Source organism: Magnolia sinica, chromosome 7, assembly GCF_029962835.1.
Source record: "Magnolia sinica isolate HGM2019 chromosome 7, MsV1, whole genome shotgun sequence".
In the NCBI taxonomy this organism is placed as follows: Eukaryota; Viridiplantae; Streptophyta; class Magnoliopsida; order Magnoliales; family Magnoliaceae; genus Magnolia; species Magnolia sinica.
Window position 1 is genome coordinate 47,694,571 of NC_080579.1, and position 13,801 is coordinate 47,708,371.

The window sequence follows — 13,801 nt, forward strand, 5'->3', positions numbered from 1 at the left end:
CTTACACTATTGGAAACCCTAAAACAGATTAGGGTTAGGTTTTCTTACCCAAGTACAGAGTTGGAATCGCCGGAAAAGCGATACAGGTGTGGTGGCTAAGCACGTGGAGCGTTAGGGAAGGATCCCGACATCTATCTCTCACTCTCTCTCTCTCTTCCTCACTTTCTTCTTCTCTTTTCTCTCTTCTCTCCCTTAGGGTTTGCAAAATTCATATGGCATGGGAGAGAGAGGGTTTAAGCCCTTTATATAGGCTCAGAAGTGATGGGAATGGCACCAGGGCCAAGGTATACTTAGGTTACAGCCAAATAATATCGGTTCCAATCCAACGGAGCACTTTTGGGGGCCCCTTTTCTGCGTGCGGTCGGACTTAAGCTCCCTGACATTGGATCTATGTCGAGTTAAGTTTTCAGTCCGATCGAATTTACAAATCGACCGTGGCGGACCAGTTTTAGTTTAACGGTCACCGGTGCTCGATTAGGGCCACAAGTGTACTGACATGTGTTAGAAATTTTTTCTGATCTGAGGGTGTAATTGGGTCAGATTCTGACGGTCTGAATCCTTAGATTTAGCTTGCAAGTGAAACGACTCAATTCACTTTAAGTCCCAATTCATTTCCTAAAGATATTCGCGTTTCTCACACACTTTGCTCCGAGCTCAAGTTGTACGTTTCTGGATATTATTAGGACTTGATTTCTGAGGTGGTAGTCAAGTCTAGCTAGGCGGTCATAATCGTATGGTTTCGTAGTAATCGGACTTTCGACGCGCGGTCCAGGTCCGATACGGAGTTTCGGTGTGCTCCCGAGAGCAACTGGGATTAGAGATTAATCCTAAGTTTTAAGGTAATGTAGCGGTAATGATTCTGCACATTTTGGGTCTTGCAGATCATATTTAAAGTGATTAATGCTAATTTCACAGGTACTCTAGTTAGCACTAGCTAATTCTCACCTAATTTCTAAAGGATTTGGTCCTAAGTAATTTCTGCCTGAGATGAAACTCAGGTCTTTGTACGGATTTTTTTGAGACGTTACAAGGACTAAAGTCTATAGACTTGGAATTCTGTGAGGACTGCGTGTATGGCAAGCAGAAGAGGGTGAGCTTCAAAAAAATAGGAAGCACTCTAAAGACGCATCTGTTGGAGCTTGTAGACACTGATGTGTGGGGACTGACACAAGTATCATCTCTTGGTGGTTAATGTTATTTTCTTTCGTTTATTGATGATGCTAGTAGAAAACTGTGAGTCTATTTCTTAACGCACAAATCTGATGTATTTGATGTATTTAAAAAGTGAAAAGTAATGGTAGAAAATGAGACAAGTAAAACAGTAAAATGTCTCAGATCAGATAATGGAGGAGAATACTGTGATAAGAGATTTGAGGAGTATTGTGCAACAAATGGAATCAAACATTAGAAAAAGATTCCAGGGACACCACAGCAGAACGGTGTGGCTGAGTGCATTAATAGGACTATCCATGAGTGCGCCAAGAGCATGAGGTTACATGTAGGGTCGCCTAAGACGTTTTGGGCAGATGCTGTGAATACCGCCACATATCTCATTAATATAAGTCCCTCAGCACCATTGGATGGTGGGCTACCAGAAGAAACGTGGACTGGGAAAGAAGTGAACCTTACACATTTTAAAGTGTTCAGTTGCACTTCATATGTTCACATTGATGCAGAGCATATAAACAAGCTAGATGTGAAGTCCAGGAAGTACACGTTTATGGGCTACGGACAGCATGATTTTGGCTACCGTTTTTAGGATATAGAGAATAGAAAAATCATCAGAAGCAAAGACGTAGTCTTCAATGAAAAAGTGATGCGTAAGGATAGTGTGTAGCAAAATAAGGCCGATGAGTAAGAATTCATAGAGTTGGAAGAGTTACCGGATACGGGTGTTACAGTGCCACAGGATGAGCATGCACAGGAGCATAATGAGGCAGAACCGCAGACACCGACTGTGAGGAGATCTACTCGGGAGAGGAGACCCAAGGTCCGATATTCACCTTCCTTACATTATCTACTGCTGACAGATAATGGTGAACCAGAGTGTTTTGAAGAGGCATTACAGTTAGATACACAAGTTAAGTGAGAGCAGGCCATGGATGATAAGATGGACTCTCTTGAGTCCAATCACACGTGGGAGCTAGTCACTCTACCAAAGGGTAAGAAAGCTCTTCATAACAAGTGGGTTTACAGACTAAAGGAGGAGCATGATGGTTCGAAATGGTCCAAGGTCAGTTTGGTTGTGAAAGGGTTCCAACAAAAGGCAGGTATCGACTTCACTGAAATATTTTCACCAATGGTGAAAATATCTACGATTCGCATGGTCTTGAGTATAGTGGCTACATAGGACTTACATCTAGAGCAATTAGATGTTAAAACAGCCTTTCTTCATGAAGACCTTAAAGAAGATATATACATGCATCAGCCGACAGGATACGTGGCACCAGGAAAGGAAAACAAGGTGTGTAGATTGAAGAAGAGTCTATATGGCTTGAAGCAAGCCCCGAGGCAGTAGTACAAGAAGTTTGACAATTTCATGTCGGGAAACGGTTTTAGGAGATGTCATGCAGACCATTGTTGCTATTTGAAGAAGTTTGATACATCATACATCATCCTTCTTCTGTATGTTGATGATATACTTGTGGCCGGATCAAGCATGAAGGACATCTCAGATCTCAAAAGACAACTGTCTAGAGAATTTGTCATGAAGGATTTAGGAGCTGCAAAATAAATTCTAGGCATGAGGATAAAGTATGATAGGAAAAACAAGAAACTAGTTTTATCACAGACAGAGTACATAGCCAAGGTACTTGATCGATTCAGTATGGGAGGTGCTAAGCCGGTTAGCACTTCATTAGCTAACCACTTCAAGCTTTCTAAGGAGCAAGGTGTGAAGATGCAGGAGAAACGGAACTACATGACTAAAGTCCCATATGCATCAGCTATTGGGAGTCTCATGTATGCTATGGTGAGCACGAGGCTAGATATTGCTCAAGCAGTGGGAGTTGTTAACAGGTTCTTGAACAACCCCAGGAAGAAACATTGGGAAGCTGTGAGGTGGATCCTTAAATAGATGGTAGGTATTGTGGATGTAGGGCTGTGTTATGGGGGATCAGAAATCAAGCTACAAGGCTACGTAGATTCAGATTTGGTAGGAGATATGGACAGCAGAAGAAGCACTATAGGATATGTCTTTACTCTGGTAGTGCTGCAGTCAGTTGGGTCTCTCAATTATAGAAGATAGTATCTATCAATACAACGGAAGCAGAATATGTTGCAGCTACAGAAGCATGCAAAGAGATGGTGTGGACGCAAGGTTTCATGGAAGAGTTAGGAAAGATGCAAGCAGATTGCAAGCTGTACAGTGACAGTCAGAGTGCAATACACTTGGCTAAGAATTTAGCCTTCCATTCAAGGACCAAGCATATTGACATCAGATATCACTTCATATGTTCGTTACTAGAAGATGGTTCGATTGCTCTAGAGAAGATCCATACAAGTGAGAATCTTGCGGATATGTTGACCAAGACGGTCACACGGGAGAAGCTGAAGCTCTGTTCAACTTTGGTTGGTCTTTAGGCTTGAAGACGGGGAGATGGTGCATTCCGAATGTAGAAGACGAAGGTTTATGGTGATGTGTCTCCAAGTGGGAGATTGTTGAGGTGTGGAGCCAGCACACCAACTGCGCCCGTTGAAAAACGGAGGCATTTCACCGTGCTGCTTGACTGGTCAAGTAGTGCTCGACTCAAAGTCAAGCGAGCTAATGTTTTGGAATTCCACAGTGCTCGACCAGTTGAGTGGGGTGCTCGACTAGTTGAAGCCCTTGCACGACTAGTCGAGGCTACGTAGATCCTAGTCCGGATTTGGTGCGGACTGCATAAATTTGAGGCGGTTTTCGCTAAGGTGCAAAAGGGAGTTGCCTAAACTATAAATAGGGGTCCTAAGGTTATTCTAGGGTATGAAAAAGGGTTTTATAAAAAGCAAGGCAAAGGGTTTTCTACACGTCCAAGGTTAGTATATTGATTGTAATATCGTTTTTCTTCATACTGGAAGTTTGCACCTGTGGTTTTTTTTTACCATCGTTGGGATTTTCCACGTATATTCTGTCTTGTGGTTTGTTGGTATACTTGGATTCTACTTCTAGATTATTTTTCTTCCTGTTTATCGTTTTGTGGGTGAGACCGGAGGTTGGATGTCGGTTCACTAGCGTTGTTGGCGTGCTACGCAACATAAGAGTCCAAACATTCATGTGCAACAAGAGTCATATCAAAGATTTACCTTCCCCACACAACAGCACCCCAGGACTGGTAAATTTTAATAAGGGCACAACCTGCACTCAAGAGGCTAACCATTCGCCAAAATTTTACATGGATCTCCAGCAAGACTTAGAGGATATTAGTTCCTAAGATTCTCGACTCCTTCCTTCTTGGAGACAGATGCAACAAATGAAGGTCAAATGTTCCTCCCAGCTCAACCCTAATGGTAAAGAATTCATGGACAAAATAGATGAAAGCCGCTAGAGTTTCTTTCCAAAAGATACAAGGGAAAAATCCAAGGTAAATCTGTGAAGGCCAAGATCATTCTCTTAAAAAATAAAAAACAACACCCTAACCTCATTCTCCATAATATGATTTTCCAACTAATCCTCTTCCTTATCCAATATATAATTGAGTAATAAAGCATCTAGCTTTGAGCGATCACATAAGTTTCCTTGAACATATTCCTATAAATTTAATGTATTGTCAAATGTCCACATTCAATGTAAACGCCATGTTCCTGATGAGTATTTTTTTTAACTTGGACACCCTCACACGCACACACTCTTACACCCACACACAGCGTGTTCTAATGTTAAGAGAACAACAAACTAGCCAATGTATTCAATTACTATCAATCGAAACATAATTCTCATCAAAATTTGGAAAGCAAGTGTGCTGACTTTACAATCATGAAGAGGAAAGCTCCAAAATAAATGACAGTGGATCCCCATTGCTATAGTTGATTACTCAACGCACCTGAACTTGCTGGACAGCTTCCTGTTCAACTGAATCAGTGGCATTTCCCCTTCTAATTGCTATATCTGGGCAAACTGTTAGGTTTACCAGAATGTAGTGTAGCCTGGAAGCACTTCAATGAAATAGAAGCACATAAGAAAAATGCTAATGTTAAGGCACTAATGCTAAGTTGATTCACAACGTTTAATGGCAAGTGTCCATCTCTACTGGGGTGTTTAACTCCAATATTAGAAGCATGTCCAACAAAAAGATCTTTGAACCAACATCAGTTTCTCTAGCTTATATTAATTAGAACATGAACCCAAATTTTAGGTTAATACAAAGCTCAAGTGGGCTATATTAAATGGAGAAGTGGAAAATGGGACACCCACCCTTACAACCTTTCTGAGGCCTACTTCTGTTTATATAAATATCAAGCTTGTTCATATGGTGAGTACATCAGGATGAAGGGGAAAACCAAATATGAACTAGATCCAAAACTTCAGTGGGCCCAAGGAGGTTCTAATGGTGTGTTTCACACCTGCACTGTTTCCTATGTGTGGCCCACTCAAATGACGGACAAAGTAGATGTCACACCTGCACTGTTTCCTATAAACATGACTATTAATCTGTATTATCAACCCATATTTGATGTCATAGTTGCTGTAGGCCCAGGAATTAAGGGGCCCACAGTATGAAATTGCTAACTAACATTTTGATGCACTTGTTGACAAGTTAAAGGACTTGAACAATTGAGAACAGAATGGTGTGACACTACAAGAAAGTAGGCCTTTAGCCTCAATTTTTTAGCCTCAATTGAAAAAATGGAGGCTAAATGTATTTTTTAGCCTCGGTTGCTATGGAACTGAGGCTAAAAGTTCATTTTTCACCTCAGTTGCTAAATAACTGAGGCTAAAAGTCTACTTTTTAGCGTCAGTTGCATAAGAACCGAGGCGAAAGGTTTACTTTTAGCCTTAGTTCCATAGAAACCGAGGCGAAAGGTCTACTTTTAGCCTCGGTTCCATAGAAACCGAGGTGAAAAGTCTACTTTTTAGCCTCAGTTGCTAAGAACCGAGGCGAAAGGTATACTTTTTAGCCTCACTTGCATAGGAACTGAGGCGAAAGGTCTACTTTTTAACCTCAGTTGCATAGGAACCAAGGCGAAAGGTCTACTTTTTAGCCTCAGTTACATAGGAACCGAGGCGAAAGGTCTACTTTTTAGCCTCAATTGCTAGGAACCGAGGCGAAAGGTCTACTTTTTAGCCTCAGTTGCATAGGAACTGAGGCGAAAGGTCTACTTTTTAGCCTCACTTGCATAGGAACCGAGGTGAAAAGTCTACTTTTTAGCCTCACTTGCTGGGAACCGAGGCGAAAGGTCTACTTTTTAGTCTCACTTGCATAGGAACCGAGGCGAAAGGCCTACCTTTTAGCCTCAGTTGCATAGGAACCGAGGCGAAAGGCCTACTTTTTAGCCCCAGTCACATAGGAACCGAGACGAAAGGTCTACTTTTTAACCTCAGTTGCTAGGACCGAGGCGAAAGGTCTACTTTTTAGCCTCACTTGCATAGGAACCGAGGTGAAAGGTCTACTTTTAGCCTTAGTTACTAGGAACCGAGGCGAAAGGTCTACTTTTTAGCCTCACTTGCATAGGAACCGAGGTGAAAGGTCTACTTTTTAGCCTCAGTTGCTAGGAACCGAGGCGAAAAGTCTACTTTTTAGCCTCAATTGCATAGGAACCGAGGCGAAATGTCTACGTTTTACCCACAGTTGCATAAGAACCGAGGCGAAAGGTCTAATTTTTGATGAATGGGCCATTTTCCATCTAGACATTACTCTATTTGATTCACAGGTGGGTGAAAAGTACACTCCAGATTCATCTTTAAGAAATCACAACCATTATTACCTGTTAGAGCAGAAGGTGGCCCACATGTACGTATTAACAGTCATTGATACACAGATCAGGCCAGTTAGAGCAGAAGGTGGCCCACATGTACGTATTAGCAGTCATTGATACACACACAGAGAGATTCTCTTTTTCCAAAGCATGTGGCCCACGTAATCATGGCACACCTGTGAGAGATACAACTTTCCATCAGGTGGGCCTCACTGTTTAGATCTTAAGGCCTACAAACCAGGCTGTTTCACTACTCAGGTGGGTCACATCTAACAAGCAATGGGATGAACAATGGACAGCTACAAAATTGCTATACTCCAACGTTATATCTACAAAATTCACTACTCAGGTGTGAATGTAAGGTTCTTTCTTTCAGATCCTTGCTTACATGAAGGAAAATTAGGACCATAAAAATCATGGACCCTGCTGCGGATGGATCACAGCCAGAAAAAATCAAACTCGTTAGATAATCCAAACCATCAGATCTGATAGTTAAATTTCTACAGCTTAGTACCATTTTCTTCTCAACCGTCTAGTTGTCACCTAGTAGTTAAATGTTTAGTAGTTAGCATCTAAACAGCTTGGCCCACCTGATGAAAGGCTCGGATCTCTCCAATGTGTTCCATGTTGGCGTGTAGATAGGCAAGGCTTCACATATGTGTGGGCTTACGAAGCTCATAGTTGTAACACGTGTTTGAGATCTGAGCTTTACATGAGATGAGCTATAAAAAAAAATTCCCTCGGCTCTTTCTCAAAATCCCTCAGCTCCCTCAGCTCTCTCTCAAAATCAGGTCATTTCATACTCCCTCAGCTCTCTCTCAAAATCTCTAAGCTCCGGAAGGAAATTCTTTCCTCCACACCAACAATCTCTTCGCCAATTTCAGGTATTCATTCTCTCTTTTTTGCTACTGATTTCTCAACTGAAATCCTCTCGAAAATAAGAAATCGGGGCAGAAATCTCTCATTTTCGTGCGTTTTCCCCATTTGGCCGTTCAAAATCCAATTTCCACATTTTTTGGTTCGATTTGAGGAGTTTTTTTTTTGCTGATTTCACTGAAATCTTGCTCAGGAAGTGGAAAATCCTGTCGTTTCTAGCTCATTTGCTGGATTTGAGCAGTTTCTACATTGCAATATCAGCGATTAGGGTTTGGTGTTCGATCTGAGAGCAAAACCCTGTTCTCTGGTGCGAAATCTGCTCCTCCATTGCCGATTTCCGTGCAGGCTAGAAAAACAAGGGGCATATACACCGATTGCAACTCCTCACCGATTGCAAAAACATGGATAGGGTTTGGTTTTTGTAATTTTTTCTTGATTTCTGGTGCTTGATTTGTTTTGATCTTGATCTAACTTATGTCTCTTTATTCTTAGAGATTTCATTGGATTTTGTTTCGATTCTTGCTGATTTAAGTTGTAATTTAGGTTTTTGTATTTAGATTTTAGAGATTTATCTAAAAGTATATCTAAAAAAAAGTTATGTCCAGCGGTGCATTTTCTATGCCAGATAAGTCTAATATGGTAGAATGTAGTGCATTTTTATATGTGCATATTTCTGATGGATATTTATTCTAGGAATGAGATTTTAGACACATGCAAAAAAAAATAAAAAATAAAAATAAAAATAAAAAAATCCCTCATACTGGTTGCTGCAGAATTTCTGTAAAATGCTATCTCTACCATGGTTTATGTTCACATTTTCTCATAGCAGAAATTGGACAGATATTTTAAAGCTGATTTCAATTGTTTTCCATTCTTCTGGGCCAAACTTAATAATACAATAATAATAACATTTATCCTTTCATATTTACCTATTAATTTGCAAATAAAACTATATTGTACATGCACATTGTATGTACTGCAGCAACCCACATACCCTAGCATACCATGTATTGTAAGAAGGAGCTTAATATATATCCATTCTGGTGCCACATATTGGAATGACCTGCTATAAAGGTAGAAAACAAAAGAACAGTTAGATTTTTAGAATGTGATAAATTCCATTGACGAAGTTATTGAATTTTTAAATTTTAGTATCATCATGTGGGCTCCACCATACTCGTATCTTTGTGGGGTCAAGGCTTTTTGATTTTCTCAGACATTGGAATATAAGTCGCAGGTAATAAAGCTTCAGAGCCTCATGTACACATGCTTGGACTTGTACAACAGGAGTTTGGAAGCTGAATTTTGATGGCTTATTTTTGTTAGATCACTGTTCTTTGTGTTGTTGATGGGGTGTTTGGAGATGAGAAAGGCATGATTGTCAAAGCATCTCTACTGCCTAATGGAAGAGATGATTTCCGTAAAGGCCACTTTCTGAAGGTTTGAGGATTTTTGTGAGGGAGTTTCTAGGCTCCTTGACTGTGGAGAGGGAATTATCAAAGGTTTTGCAATGGGCTACCTCTTGTGAAGTAGAAGCCTTGCCTGTCTTCGTTTTTGACAAAAACTGCCCTCTAGAAAGCCTCCTTGATAAACATATAGATTGTCTGTTTTTGCAGCGATGGTAGCATTGTTGTGGTCTCCCTGGCTAGGGAGGGTGATCCTTGTTAGTCTCTACATTGAGAATTCTGTCCTGCTTCCTTGATGCTGTTTTCCTTTTTTTTTTTGAGTAAATACTTCATTCCTGAAAAAAAGTTTCTAAGAAAAAGGAGAAAAATAAATATAAAAAAAAAAAAATCATTTCTTGATAGATGTAGTAGTATTGAAGAGAAGGTTATCCAGATTTCTCGTTCAAAGAAGATTTAAACCATGGCAATTTATATGCTTTGAAATGGGATTAATTTGATAGTTTCCATTGAACTTTTGTGGAATGGAAAGACACATTGGGAAAAACTGATTTGTAATGGATCTTGTTCAAAAAAAAAAAAAGTGTAATGAGCCCCTTCATTACTGAGTTTGATGCTGAACAAATTGAGATCTTTATAATCCTTGGAAAGAGAATGATCAAATTGAGATCTTTGTTGTTTTAGGTGGAGTGTTGTGTCAGAGGTCTAATATGACATGGAAATCCATACATTTTTGTATTAAGCTCCTTCTTACAATACATGGTATGCTAGGGTATGTGGGTTGCTGTAGTACATACAATGTGCATGTACAATATAGTTTTATTTGCAAATTAATAGGTAAATATGAAAGGATAAATGTTATTATTATAGACACTGCAGTACAAAAGCTCAATTCTTTTCATTTCTACCTCCTCATGGTTCAGGGTTCAAGCCTGTCAGATGCAAGCTTAATTCTTTGCATGGTCATTTGGATTAGGCTTGAAAGGTCAAAAGTGTGTAGGAAGTTTTGGTTTCAAAAATTTGTTTTCTAATCTGTTTTTGTTGTGTTTGCTTTCTCAGCCTGCAAGGCCAGGGGATCGGATCTGAGGGTTCACTTCAAGGTACATTGACCTTCATCCTTTTACCTGTTTCTGCTTCTAAGCATTTCATGTGAATTTTAGTAATCTTTCAAAAAACATGAATTTTAGTAATCTCATATATTTTGGAATTCGGAGATCAAAAGAAATTTTATTATGTTCTTGTGGGTGGTTGAGTGTTGATTGAGAATACACATTGATCAAAATTGTTCGGCGGATGGTCAGATGTGTAACAATGGTGTTACTATGTTAGTAATCTATTATTCACGTGGCATGCAGATGATAATTCAAAACAATTAAAATTTTCGTTTGCATTCACACACATGATTAACTTTGCCTCAAGTATAAGATACACGTGCATTCCAGAATGCCATCTTCTATCTTCGATCGTTTGCCGACAAGGGCGGGGCTCAGCTCTATGTTCCAGCAGGCAGGTGGCTCACTGAAGCTTTAATCTCATCAGTCATCTTACCCTCTTCTTGGAAAAAGATGTTGTCATCCTTGGAACTCAGGTCTTCTTCCACTCTCTATGGACTGTAGTTTTACTCATTTGGATATTCTTTTATATTGCATTCTAATATAGCCCAATCAGTCGGTTTTTACATTGTTGACCTGTGTTTTTTATTCCTTTCCTGTTTGAAGAGCAATGTGAACTATTTCAAAAAATGTTGTTAGGGGCATTTTCCGATTTTGAAGCAAATGAGTTGGGTTAATTTCAACCTATTGCAAGAAGATACTAATATCCAAGGTTAAAGTTCATAAGATCTCTAGCTTTTTAGATTGCTGAACTTTCTTTTTCCCATTCTCTTATAGGACTTATCTCTGTGGCCAGTCGTTGAACCCTTACCTTCATCTGGTAGAGGGATTGAACTTCCAGGTGAACGGTATCAAAGCTTGATAAATGGACACCAGTTAAAGGATGTGGTTATAACAGGCATGATGCATATCTTCTCTACTTCTTTTAATCAAATTTCTAGTAAAACTGAATTGCAGATTTACATGGTTTCTTAGTTGGGGGATCTCATCTTTCCTTTAATTTTCTTCTTCTTTTTCTTTTCATTGATGGAACAGGTAATAATGGAACCATCGATGGTCAGGGTGCCGTTTGGTGGGAGTGGTCCAGTTCTCATTCATTGAACTATAGTCGCCCTCACCTTGTGGAGCTTGAGAACTCCACCGATATTGTCATTTCAAATCTGACTCTCTTGAATTCTCCTGCATGGAACATTCATCCAGTCTATTGCAGGTATGTTTTCTAAGGCTGTGTTTGAATGCCCATTCTTATTGAATACTTGTAATTTGAGTCAACAAGGAGTACATGACCAAACTTTTTCTATCTTGTATGTTTCAATCACTACAATCTTGATTGCAATTTCAAATTCCCAGAATTGCAATTGGGTGTTCGGTTGTCATTATGGATTAAAAGATGCCACCCTGGGCTTACTCATTCCTCTACCATGAATCGAATGAATTGCAATTTAGTTCATTTGAGCATCCAAATACACCCCGAATATGAATTCTTTCCATTTTTGTAAAATTCATGACTAGAAAATGTATGTTTCTCTGAGAAAGCTGAACATGGTCGAATTCATATTATTTCGATTAATGCAGCAATGTACAGGTTCAGAATGTAACGATCCATGCTCCTTCGGATTCTCCTTATACAAACGGCGTAGTCCCAGGTTGGTGCTAATTCGTTCACTCTCCTCTTACTTGATGTGGAGGATGGTTAGTGACATGCCAATGCTAAAAAACAGAAGAATTCCACATGTTGAGAAAATTAAACAATAACCTCCAGTGAGTATTTTAAGACTGATCATGCTCTTCTTTCTAAGCTAATGATATTCATCATAATTTAGTTTTCTGTTTTCCTTTTTACAGGATTGATGGTAACTCATGGAAATGATGCTCCGATCCGAGAGAAAATAGTCACGTGGAAGGGGACCTTACTGAATGTGGAAGGCTATGTGGCAGTTTGTTTGTTTTGAAAACTTTAAATTGACCATTAATTGTCTTGTTGATTGTTGTCTTGATGGATGTTAAATGGGTGAAACATGCACAGATTCAATCATTGGTTGATTATAATATTGTTAGCTTTTGTTGACAGAAACTAGATTTAGCCTCGATTATTGATAAATGATGTTAAAAACCGAATTTAGCCTCGGTTGATGCCAACAAAGGCTAAATCTATCTTTAGTCTCAGTTTTGCCTCAATTATCTAAACTGAGACTACAACTCCCATGGTTAAAGGCTTTAGCCCCGGTTGTTGAGAACCGAGGTTAAAAATAGATTTAACTTCAATTGGAGGCAACTGAGGCTAAAATTTAGATTTAGTCTCAGTTGGAAACAATGGAGGCTAAAATTTTGATTTAGCCACATTTCGAGAAAACTGAAGCTAAAAAGGTTCTTTTAGCCTCACTTGAAGAACCGAGGCTATAAAAGTCATTTTAGCCTCGTTTGCTAAAACTGAGGCTTAGCCATGGGGGTTTCAACCTCGGTTTGGATAACTGAGGCAAAACTGAGGCTAAAGGCTTTAGCCTCAGTTTTTAACCTTTTTAGCCTCAATTTTGAAATGAGGCTAAAGCCCCCTTTTCTTGTAGTGTGACAATCATATGTGATGTGTGGATCAGGCCTACATGGAAATCCATCATCAATTTTATTGTGTATTTGTGCAAGGAATAATTTTTCCACGAATTGATGCATCTAGACATATAAAAGACTCCAAAATATTTGGCCGCATTAATCATTCTGTGGTGGAAGTAGGGGAGAATCTAGTGGTGAGGGGCATTATAGACTGACGAAAGTTATAAGGCAGCTGGCAAAGAGCAAATAGGAAATAGGAAATGTCACGCCCCAAATTCGGGAACCGGGCTCACAAAATTTTCGGCCGCCGAATTCAGTGCCGACAACCTCCATAGTACCTCATTCTTGGCTCCTAACTCTCATGCACTAGGTTCTGATCATGGGATCCTACAAGGAGGATTTTCAAGGTTTTTTTTTTTTTTGAAGGAGCACAACCACAAGTATACCCAAGTCACAAAACACCATCACCACATATCCATTAATATAATCTTTAAATACAATGCTGAAAGGGAAATACATGATATAACAAAAAACTCCAAAAGGTTGGGCACATGCTCTGCCTCAATGCTGCTGCGGTCTAGCATAACTTGTATGTAACGAACGTACATCAGCTTACTACAAAGCTGTGCATGTGTGTGTGTGCAATGCATGTGCCAAGCATACAAATGTTAAAGTAAGTGGAATGATGGAGGCCAAACTGGCAAGTCCATAAATACCACCAACCTTATCCAGGCTATGCGATGCAAAGACATATTGGGTCAAATATCATATGTTGAGGATGCAATCAATATGCAAATCCTGAAAAATTCATAAATATCATCAGTCCTATCCAGGTTATGCGATGCAAAGACATAATAGACCAAATGTCATATGTTGAGGATGCAATGCAATATGCAAATCCTGATGTCTAATCCACATCTCAGTACAGTTCTCATCTGGAATCATCAAGGTCTAGTACACTCTGACACTGGC